The 12,076-nt window shown below is 30.3% G+C and overlaps 1 long non-coding RNA gene across 1 annotated transcript in view; it reads right to left on the reverse strand.

Moving 5' to 3' along the window:
- LOC136843127 (uncharacterized) overlaps positions 1 to 12,076 on the reverse strand; it is a 569,863-nt gene that overhangs the window by 133,525 nt on the left and 424,262 nt on the right. Inside the window, exon 5 of the long non-coding RNA XR_010854456.1 lies at positions 6,159 to 6,247. This is a non-coding gene — a long non-coding RNA (uncharacterized lncRNA). The remainder of the gene's footprint in view (positions 1 to 6,158; positions 6,248 to 12,076) is intronic.

Below are 12,076 nucleotides of genomic sequence, written 5' to 3' on the forward strand. Positions count from 1 at the left end.
ATATAATATATCGTAACTCAAAAATTTGAAGTTTTGAGTTCAAAATTTGAAGTAGCTCATAAGATTGCCCATTTAATTCTGCGTCTTTTGCAATAAAGTCAAGTCTAAGTGCATTTTTGGCCGAGAGATGGCGCTGGGAAGATTTTAAGTCTAAATCAAAATCTCGGTGCAGTTATAGGACTTTGAAATTTTAAAACGCTTCTCCTGAAAATCAAGATTTTGGAGTTACGACAGTCTTGTAATGATGGCGCGATATATATAATTATATATATATATATATATATATATATATATATATATATATATATATATATATATATATATATATATATATATATATATACAGTATATAATATATATATGTGCGTTTATTTTTGAGCCTAACATACTGTTTCTTATCGATTCACCTACCTATTAAATAACTTTAAGAAAAGAAAGTTGGATGCCATAATACATAGTAACATAAGAGTGATCTGGCAGATTATGCAGGACCACAAGGAAAGCATAATTTTGCTCAAGGGGACTGAGAGATGTCTGAACTTGGAAACGGTTATCCGACTGCCACATCATTTTATAATTTGGCTGTTGGATGTATATCGGGAGCAGTTGTAAGTATTAACGATAGCAGTTGTTATTCTGTTAACAGATTCGTTGGTAGTTTTTTTGGATGATCAATACTCCAGTGCTGAAGTCGTGACTATAATTTCAAGCAGGAAGGTGGCATTAGCTGAAAACATTAAAGTTTCCATATCTCATTTTCCGAAGAAGAGCTTTTACTATTCGGAATATATTTCTCCTCTCCGTCGTCAAATATTAGAACATGTGTAATGAGATGATACTGTAATGAAATGATGACACTGCGGTCAGCAACTTTATAATTTCATTGTCCAAAAAGGAACACTTTGATGACTTAGCTACTATTAACAGTATCACCTCAGCAGCAACTGAGGGAGAAACTGCCCTGCACTCGGCAACAATCCGCGTGAATGAGTGTGCTATTTGCCTTGTCATCATGAACTACATTACTCCTTATTTAGACTAATTGTCTAAAAGGACCGCTCTATCGTTTTAGGTATAAAATGCCATATCTCATAAATTACAGTAATGGGCGATTTTGAGTAGTTCTTAGCTCAATATACATCGTAATATATTTGGAAAAGTCAAAGAGCATCATGTTTTTTTGGTAAAGAACTATGAAAGATGCATATGGAAATCAAATTGTGGTCCAAATGACCAATCGGTTTTGGTAATGTTGGTAAGAGCATTGCTGCCACTCTAACTCGTCTCTCATTTACTATTAAATCATTCTACTATTCCTATGCCATATTTTATGATTTAATTTTCCTGAGATTTATATTTTTTCTTAATCGCGTTTATATATTCACCTAAAATTGTATCAGTAAAATCAGTTTCAAACTATAACGAATCCCACAGTATATTGTTCGCAAAATCCGTCATTCCATATTTCATTCATATAAACAAAACCGCTGCTCTGTCCGTTATTCATCGTATAGTTTAGGAAGTTTAATTAGTTTGGAGTTTTAACAGTTCAGCAAATGTAATGAAATATAAAGAACTATGCTATTTTTCTTTCATTTTATCGTTATTATTTCAAAGCGTACTATATGACTGCGAAATTTCTGAACCAGATCACCTGCTAAAGTAAGAAAGTGTCAGACTAACAGACTGAAGAATTAAAATATATATATATATATATATATATATATATATATATATATACAGTATATATATATATATATATATATATATATATATATATATATATATATATATATATATTACATAATAGACATTATTTCAATCAAAACTGTGTCATTTAACACTCATGAGATTTTAAAACCCTGAACACGTATAGCGGTTCTTTATCATTCAAAAGTTCATCATTCCTCACTCCTAAACTGGTTAATAACACCTACTTCTCAGCCGCGCTGTCTGCTTGTTTATCCCTGGAATAGGAAGAGCCCCAATGCATTACGAGACGATTACCATATTAACGAGATCCACCGACTATACCGCTCCTGTCACCCCTCTGGTCTGACTCCGGAGAAGGAGGGAGCCTTCCGTCTCCATCACCATAATGATGTTTTCTCTTTAACGTGCAAAATTGCAATTTCCGCTCTTTGTTATCAAATGCTTCAGACTTTTATTTATTTTCTTAATGGCTTCAGTTTATTTGAGTCGCTTTGTTTTTGTTTTATTTTTATTATACGATCATTCTTATTGGTTATTTTATTGCATTTGGAAGAATGAATTCATATATCGTTAAAAGAGCGACGTGTTTATGTTATAACTATGTTTATAACATCTCAGGTACAACATTTTAACTCTTAGGTGTAAAAATGTCATCTAGGGGGATTTATCAGTCACGAGATTTTAGACTTTGGTATTCTCGTTAACTCGTGTGACTTAAAGATTTATAAAAATTTAAGGCGCTGAGCTAATCATCATGTTAATTTGTTTTATCACTGCTTTACTCCAAGTCCAGCACTGTTTGGCAATTAACCTTTTAGCAGAAATAACAGTAGCCAGAAAGTAAGAGTACAACTAGACCTAATTTCCTGGGATATTAGGTGAGGCGGTGATACTCCCAACGATAATTTGGATTTCTTCGATAAGAATCACTTCACGGTGAATTTTTCGAATGACAATGCATATCGTTAACTTTTCAGTGACACAGAGTGATAATTCCTGTTTGTGTAATGGAAATGTAGATGTAATTCCTTTATCTTTTTTTTTATATCCCAAGAACTGCAACTGATAACCTGTGGAAGATATAAGACCGTCATCTGTAGATAAACTATTTCCTTCAAATTCCGTTTTCTCCTACTACACATCATTTAGCATTTAGCCTCGACTAATGGCTCTCATCAAAAGTTATTAAAACTAACAATTTTAATCTCATTTCATAATATCGCTCTCATACTGTAGAAGCATATATACTTGCAGAAACGCACACACGCACGCACGCACGCACACACACACACACACATATATATATATATATATATATATATATATATATATATATATATATATATATATATATATATATATATATATATATATTTCAACGGATGGAACCTCTTTACAAGCAACCTCACCCATTTTTACATCCGTAACGTAACTGGGAAAGAAATAAAATTCATTTCAATTGTTTTAATTACTAGAATTGTGGTTTCCACCATAGCCCTTCATAAACTCTCCCTTCTTTCCCAAAATGGCATCCGTTCCCTTGGTGAGTCAGAAATTTACTTCTGTGAAACATGTTTCCATGTCTTCATTTCTATCATATATATATATATATATATATATATATATATATATATATATATATATATATATATATATATATATATATATATATATATATATATATATATATATATATATATATATATATATATATATATATATATATATATATATATATATAGCTTAATGATAAATAATATTGCCAAGACCAGGAAAAACATTCTTTATTACAAGCTTTCCGAGGTATAAAACCTCATCATCAGGCTGAAAAAACCGACAAGGATGAGAATCAATAAAATTACAATAAAATGAATTGTCATAATAAATCTTCAGCAAAAATACTAACGAAATATAAAATGAACAAGTAAATACAAACTAAAAGGGTGAGACAAAAAATAACGAAAAATTAAAAACACAAACATAAAAATATGAAAATAAAACTATAGTGAAATGTAAACAAACTACCACTCACAAAGTAAAATATTTAACGACTATTAATTGAGTACCTACTATGAAATTACACGATAGCTAGTTGAATACCAGACGAGTTGTTGTTCAATTCCGGCTTCATCTTTTTAATAGTCAGCGACTCTGAAATTAAAAGGTCCAGTCTGTTTGAACAAAAAGACAGTACCCGAAAATCCAGGTCAGTGAAAGGATGGTCCTGTGCTAAACTGTGTTCTCTAATGGCAGAAAAGGGTGGTTTGGAAAGGGGAAACCTAGTTCTAATAGAAAGACCCCTGTGTTCCAAAATTCTGTGTCTGAGCCAGCGGAACTAGATCCCACATCGCAGAGACCACACTGCGAACAAGTGAACAAGTAAACGACACAGGAATTAAGGTCCACAGGCAGAGTAGGCTTCTCTCTCAAAAGTGATCTTATTGTAAAAGGATTACAGAAAAACAAACCGGAAACTGATTTGAGGAAACAATGCTTAAGTATTTCTTGTAACTTTTTCGGACCATATAGCTATTATGACCAAGGTAAGGCAATTTAATGTACTTTACATCTTTACTAGCAGTACTGTACACCGGTCTGGGACAAAACTTTTCATTTAAAAATTTTCAGAACTTTGTAAAATACAAAAAATGGGATATGAGTTTTCAGAAAAGTAATTCTGGAGGAAAACCATATCTTGATGAAATAAATTAAAATCACAACAAACATTGTAGGCTCTATTAATCAAAGTGCGTATTGAGTTCATCTTATACAACTTTGGCGAAAAACTGAGGTAATTCAATCCCAAGCCAGTAAAAGTACTTTTCCTGTAAACAGAGGTCTCAAATTTGCCACTATTTCTGTATACCTGTACATCTAAAAATGACAACTTATTATCCTGTTTGGACTTAATAAAATAGACTTGCAAAAATTATTACATTTAGCAACTGCTGATGGCATTTTTACTTTTGATGGTAAATTATATAATCAAATAGATGGAGTAGCTATGGGAAATTCCCTTGGACCTGTATATGCGGATTGCTTCATGGGTTATTGTGAAAGGATTTGGATGTCTGAATGCCCTAGTGCTTTCAAACCTTTGTATTACCGTAGGTATGTAGATGATACTTTCCTTGTGTTTAAGGAATTATCACATGTTGATTTGTTTTTGAATATTTTAATTCTCGTCACCCTAACATTTCTTTTTACTTGTGAGACGGAACAGGATAATAAGTTGTCATTTTTAGATGTACAGGTATACAGAAATAGTGGCAATTTGAGACCTCTGTTTACAGGAAAAGTACTTTTACTGGCTTGGGATTGAATTACCTCAGTTTTTCGCCAGTTGTATAAGATGAACTCAATACGCACTTTGATTAATAGAGCCTACAATGTTTGTTGTGATTTTAATTTATTTCATCAAGATAAGATCACTTTTGAGAGAGAAGCCTACTCTGCCTGTGGACCTTAATTCCTGTGTCGTTTACTTGTTCACTTGTTCGCAGTGTGGTCTGCGATACGTGGGATCTAGTTCCCGCTGGCTCAGACACAGAATTTTGGAACACAGGGTCTTTCTATTAGAACTAGGTTTCCCCTTCCAAACCACCCTTTTCTGCCATTAGAGAACACAGTTTAGCACAGGACCATCCTTTCACTGACCTGGATTTTCGGGTACTGTCTTTTTGTTCAAACAGACTGGACCTTTTTAATTTCAGAGTCGCTGACTATTAAAAAGATGAAGCCGGAATTGAACAACAACTCGTCTGGTATTCAACTAGCTATCGCAATTTCATAGTAGGTACTCAATTAATAGTCGTTAAATATTTTACTTTGTGAGTGGTAGTTTGTTTACATTTCACTATAGTTTTATTTTCATATTTTTATGTTTGTGTTTTTAATTTTTCGTTATTTTACGTCTCACCCTTTTAGTTTGTATTTACTTGTTCATTTTATATTTCGTTAGTATTTTTGCTGAAGATTTATTATGACAATTCATTTTATTGTAATTTTATTGATTCTCATCCTGTCGGTTTTTCAGCCTGATGATGAGGTTTTATACCTCGAAAGCTTGTAATAAAGAATGTTTTTCCTGGTCTTGCAATATTATTTATCATTAAAGATTTTCAAGTAGCCCAATAACTGAGAATATATATATATATATATATATATATATATATATATATATATATATATATATATATATATATATATACATACATACTACTGTGTATATATATATATATATATATATATATATATATATATATATATATATATATATATATATATATATATACAATATATATACATACATATATATATATATATATATATATATATATATATATATATATATATATATATATATATATATAAAGGTCATATTCATACATATTGAAATATAATAGCATAGAATTAACTTTGTAACTATATAATTGTGTACTTACACTTAATCTGTGAAAACCAGTAATCCCTGAAGGTTTATGTGCCTGCTGAGTCTCGCTTTCCTTATTCGTCTCCCATTCACTTCACTGATCTGAAAAACATCGGTAATTGATTCGTAAATATGAGCGCATACTAGAATAAAAGAAAAATTTAGTGGGGAAAACCATAATAAGATACAAGACATAAAACTGAATTTGCTCATTCTATGTGACTCATAAATGATTTTTGTAATAAGTATTGAGATACACCAGTCCTACACTTTTTAATCTACTCTTATTATCAGCTTCTTACTTTTCTTTTAAGTAATCTTTAATTACTTTTTCAAAGAAAGATAAGATGTGTTAAAAAATCTTTCAGAAACAGGTCATTGCCCAACCTTCAGGTATTTTCTTACTGTTTCTTCTACATAAGTTCATAAATTCTCAGGTTTACAAAATTCTCATGGCAGACAAAATGCAGTCCATTTTATCATGACAAAAAGTAAATGTACTCAACAACGAGTTATCTTGGATATTAAATCTTTTTGCTCGACCTTCAGAAAGACAGCGGAAATGATTAAATTACGGTTTTGCGTACGAGAGATTTCTCTTGTTACCACTACGAATTATCGTGGCATACCGACAGTCAAGGAAGTTCCCGGTATCAAAAAATACACCCGATCCCATGAACGCCAATTATCTTCAGGTTCAATGAGCACTTATAAAAACCATGATAATTTTTATAGTCTTCTGCTTTGGTAATGCTCGAAATGATATACAATGAGTAAAAAATATAACCAGAAACAATGCACAATAAAGCACTGGATGCAATACAAATGACGGATTATCAGAAAAGTGACTTGAGAAGTATTTTTTAAATAACTAAATCTTCAACTGAGCTCTTTATTGCAACTGAACAGCTATGAAAATTGAAGCTCTCTTATCAACAAAGTGGTTTTAGAAACGTTAAAATATATGACAGAATGGCTAAGAATTCATATTGTTCAATATATTTGACAACCACTTTTCTGTACAAAGGATACTTTTGTAGTAAAAAAAAAAATCGTGGATTGAAGATGTAAAACGTTTTTTTCTCGTTTAAAAAAAAAGGTGAATTATCGAACAAATAAGTTCTCTTAAAAATTTGTAACTTCTTTATTGGGATCCCCACATAAAAAATCATCTAGATATTTTCGCTCCAACTTTCTTTTATGTGAGAATCATCATACATGAACTTAGGATATCTTATGTCATTGCTGCTTGAGATACGAATCACTGAAGGCCAAACTTCCTTCTTTCGGCTTCGCTTGGTGGTAAATTAATTTTCATATTTGAAATCTAAATGGTTTTTGGTTACAAATATTTTTTTTTTATTTTCCCATTCCCAGTAGTCTTGCATAAATATATATAAATATATATACAATATCATTTTTCGTTATCTAGACCAAAGTCGATTTCGATGTACTGAAATACCAAGAGCGGAAAGAACACCTTAGCAACAGACAAGAAAACAAGAGATGAAAATATCGGTATTATTATAGGGAAAATCACATGAACTCAGATTCATGGCTTCCGGTCTGAAAGACTAAAAATAACACATCCGGTCTCTCAAAGTCAAAAGGTCCAGAAAAAAAATATATATATATACGTTGGAATGAATGCGGTAACAAGTAATACCTCATAAGACCGGAGAGTATTCCTCAATAACTAAACTGTAAATATCATTTAAAACCAATTCCTTTCTTTTTGCAATACACACACACACACACACACACACACACACACACACACACACACACATATATATATATATATATATATATATATATATATATATATATATATATATATATATATATATATATACATATATATATAGCATGTAAATATTCGCTACGAAGGAGAGATAGAAGAAAAAAATGCGTTTCCACTTTGGTATATGCTGCAATGTCAGCCAAGTAACCAAAATAACTTGCTCTGATTAAATACAACATTTACAAATAAATTTACTGATTAAATACAACATTTACAAATAAATTTACTGCTTAATTCTTTAGTTTTTCTTCTTGACTGTCATATTAATGTATAAGCCACACCCCTATATTCAAATCCACGGTGCATTTGAATGCAAATTTTATAACAAAATATTCATTCAATATTAAAGGTAGATTTAATTAGTTCATTACATCGTTGCATCCGTGTAGAAAATTAAAGGTAAACATACATAATTATTGATCTACGTCTTATTCTGATTTTTATACATATTTTGTATATATAACTTGATAGTGAAACCATAATTATACTCTAATTCAAGTGTAGCTAACAAAACGATCTCTTACTTTCCCAGCGGTTAGTGGTAATTTTCTCTATTCTGTGGCTAAAAAAGGAATAGCTTTCGTTGGACATTTTAGTTACGACATTTTGTATTTCACTATCCAAGAATTTATTTTTAAAATATTAACGCTATATTTTGTAAAATCCAAAGTGCGGTTTATATTTCAACATATGAAAACTAGACGAACACAGAATTGCCAATGGGAATCAGTCCCTATATCCCTTATGAATACTTTGCTTTTAATGAATTCCAGTCATAAACCAGTGAGGCATAATGTTTGCCCACGAGGTCGTGGCAAGAGTTTCTCATTGAAGATTATCCCAACATCAAAGGCAATTTTTACGAAGCAGTGGGATAACTTGCATAACTCTTACAAAGCAGTATTCTAATTTGTATAACAATGTCTAATTACTCGTTCAAATTAATTTTACATTCATTTACACTAAATGCTGTGTATCTCACAGCAAATCCTCATTTCCTTTTATTTTTTTATTAAAAGCCTACTGAGACGTTCTCCATATTCTAATGATTTCAGCGTCTCTTGGAGAAACAAAATAAAATGAAGCTGATAACTTCAAGTATATGTAAGTTTAATTTTTTACATTTTTTTTTATTTCATTATTCACTCAGTCTGCCTAAGTAAATAATATGGTTGTAGCGATTATCGTGTTGTTTTATGCTTGGGTGTTCTGACAACGAATAGTAATTATTGGTATTATAGAATATACTGGTTTTGATATCAATGCTTTTTACTTTGGTTAGTGTGAGAATTATTACGCTTCTGTAACCAGTTTTCAAATCGTAACGTTATTTAGCATTACTGAAGCCTGACTGCATGCGTTGATAGTAGAAGTTTTGATCAGCACCTTACTTTTTAATATAACAGTTAATGTACCGTTATTTACGCGACTTTGAAATGCTCATCTTTTCAGTAACGACTGTGATAGTGAAAAGACATTTTAATTCGAAATTTAGTCGAGACTGAATATAGTCCACACCCCCCCAAAATATTGATTGTAGATACTTGCTTTTAAAATCAAACAATCGACATTTTACTTTAAAAGCAGCTTAAATGATATAGAATGTTAGAACGGAAATAACAGTCTTATTCATCTTTCGGTAAGATCGACCTTCATAGCTGAGAGAAAAAAAAAAAACAATGAAAAAGATAACCTCGACAATGGGAATCTGTGTAGAAAATAATTTCTTAATCATTTAACACTAAGGGTTCTAATTCTTTATTGTTATGCTCATTAACCAATTCTTTACGGTTGTCTAGATTTTAAAGATTTTAAAATGAGTACATACTGGTAAAACACATTGTATTAAATAGTTCTCTTCTTTAATGGCGATAAAAATATAGAAATACTTCCCTGTCAAACACAGAATAAGGTTGCTAGTACGCTAATTATATTTCAAATATTTCTGAGGACAGTGAATCCCAAAAGTATAATTTTTCTTATAGTCTGAAATATTTTATATAGCACTAACTCTTTTTTTTTTTAATAAATTCGCAAATCCTAGCCATTTAAGTTTTTTTATTTTTACTTTGCTCACGTCGTTGTGTAAAGGAAATGAACTATTTACATGTTTGTGATTTATGTAAATTCTCTGATAGCATCTAAAGTTACTGAACAAAAGAATTCTTATTACCGTAAGTTGTCTTTCTGTGATAAACATACGAGACCAACACAATGAAAAAGATGTGTGTGGGGTATAATTCATATTATGTGGAGAATTTACTAATCATTCATTTTTATTAATTATAGAGTTACATATTCCACCTCATACACACACATACACACACGCACACACACACACACACACACACACACACACACATATATATATATATATATATATATATATATATATATATATATATATATATATATATATATATATATATATATATATATATATATTTATATACAGTATATATAGGCTAATATATATTATATATATATATACGATATATACATATTATATATATACAAACTGCATATTTACTGTATACATACATACATATATATATATATATATATATATATATATATATATATATATATATATATATATATATATATATATATACTTTTACCTCTTACACCCTTCCTGTTTTCAGTTACCAGTTTGGGAGGTGGTTCTGTGAAAACCACCATACCCCAATAACGGTCTAGGTAGCTGTGCCCCAATAATGCAGTAATAAATTCATGTGGGTCAGCTGTCCAAAATTAGATTAATCGGACCCAAATGATGCTATGGTTGTTTATCCAGGAGTTCTTCAGGAGTTGAAGACGGCTTCACAGGATCCTGCAGTCGTGAAGACGTCTTCAAGAAGACGTTATAATCCAATGGGCGTTTCTCCAGGAATCGTTCAGGAGCTGAAGACGGCTTCAGAGGATCCTGGAGTCTTTAAAACTTTAAGACCCCAGGATCCTATGAAGCCCCCTTAAACTCCTTAAGAACTCCTGGATAAACACCCATTGGATTATCACGGCTTCCTGAAGAAGTCTTCAAGAATCCAACAGTCTTCGGCTCTTTCTTCTGCAGCCTCGTGAATCTAGAGTTTTAGCATTGTATAAATAATCCAATTATATATATATATATATATATATATATATATATATATATATATATATATATATATATATATATATATATATATATATATATATAAATGAGCCCCTAAATTTTTAGCAACAAGTGTCAACAGATTACTTTTAACTACTCGTTGGAAAGAGAATCGTATTTCACTGCTATAGTTGTACAATTAGTAAAAGCTAATCCTATCGTTATATAAAAGTATACTGATGATGTAGTCTGGTAGATTTTCTTTATGCTAAGTTTACGTGACAATTTTTGAATAAATTCATATATGCGGTTTGTTGTTAGAGGCAAAAAAAAAAATAGTTTGGTATATGTAAAGATAATTGCGTCAATGTAAAGTTTATTTATCAGGAGATTCAAGTATAACAGTTTTGATTATAGTATTTCATTTCAAGTGTTGGTATGCAGTATATTGGTGAGTAATATCAAGTCGTTATGAAAAGGATAAAAAATTCGTTATACCCGGCGGATATTAATTTCCAGCACAAAACTAATTGGTGTAATTCCAATATAACGTATCAAAATTGATAACATTTCACTATTTTGAACTTTATGAACTTATATATATATATATATATATATATATATATATATATATATATATATATATATATATATATATATATATATATATATATATAATGAGAACATTCTAATTCTAGATTATTCCACAGCATATTTGGCTTATAACGTATCAAAATACTAATTACATTATTATTCCCATGATACCATGAATGGGTAAATATCACGTATAACCTGCTGTTGAAAATTAAAAGTAATAATATATTTCATAATTATTGGCTCAGCAATTTTGCTGTTCTGTTTACATCAGTTAGTAATAATGAAATGAAAGTATAGTTTACAACTACAGAAAACTTTGTAACTATAAGTATTTGGTAATATTATTTCTAGTCAATAGGAACTTAAGTGTCAAAACAACTGGGTATTTGCACTGGTAGAAAAATACTTTTCAGAAAAATTTTGATACAAGGATATA

This window comes from Macrobrachium rosenbergii, chromosome 11 (genome assembly GCF_040412425.1).
Source record: "Macrobrachium rosenbergii isolate ZJJX-2024 chromosome 11, ASM4041242v1, whole genome shotgun sequence".
NCBI lineage: Eukaryota > Metazoa > Arthropoda > Malacostraca > Decapoda > Palaemonidae > Macrobrachium > Macrobrachium rosenbergii.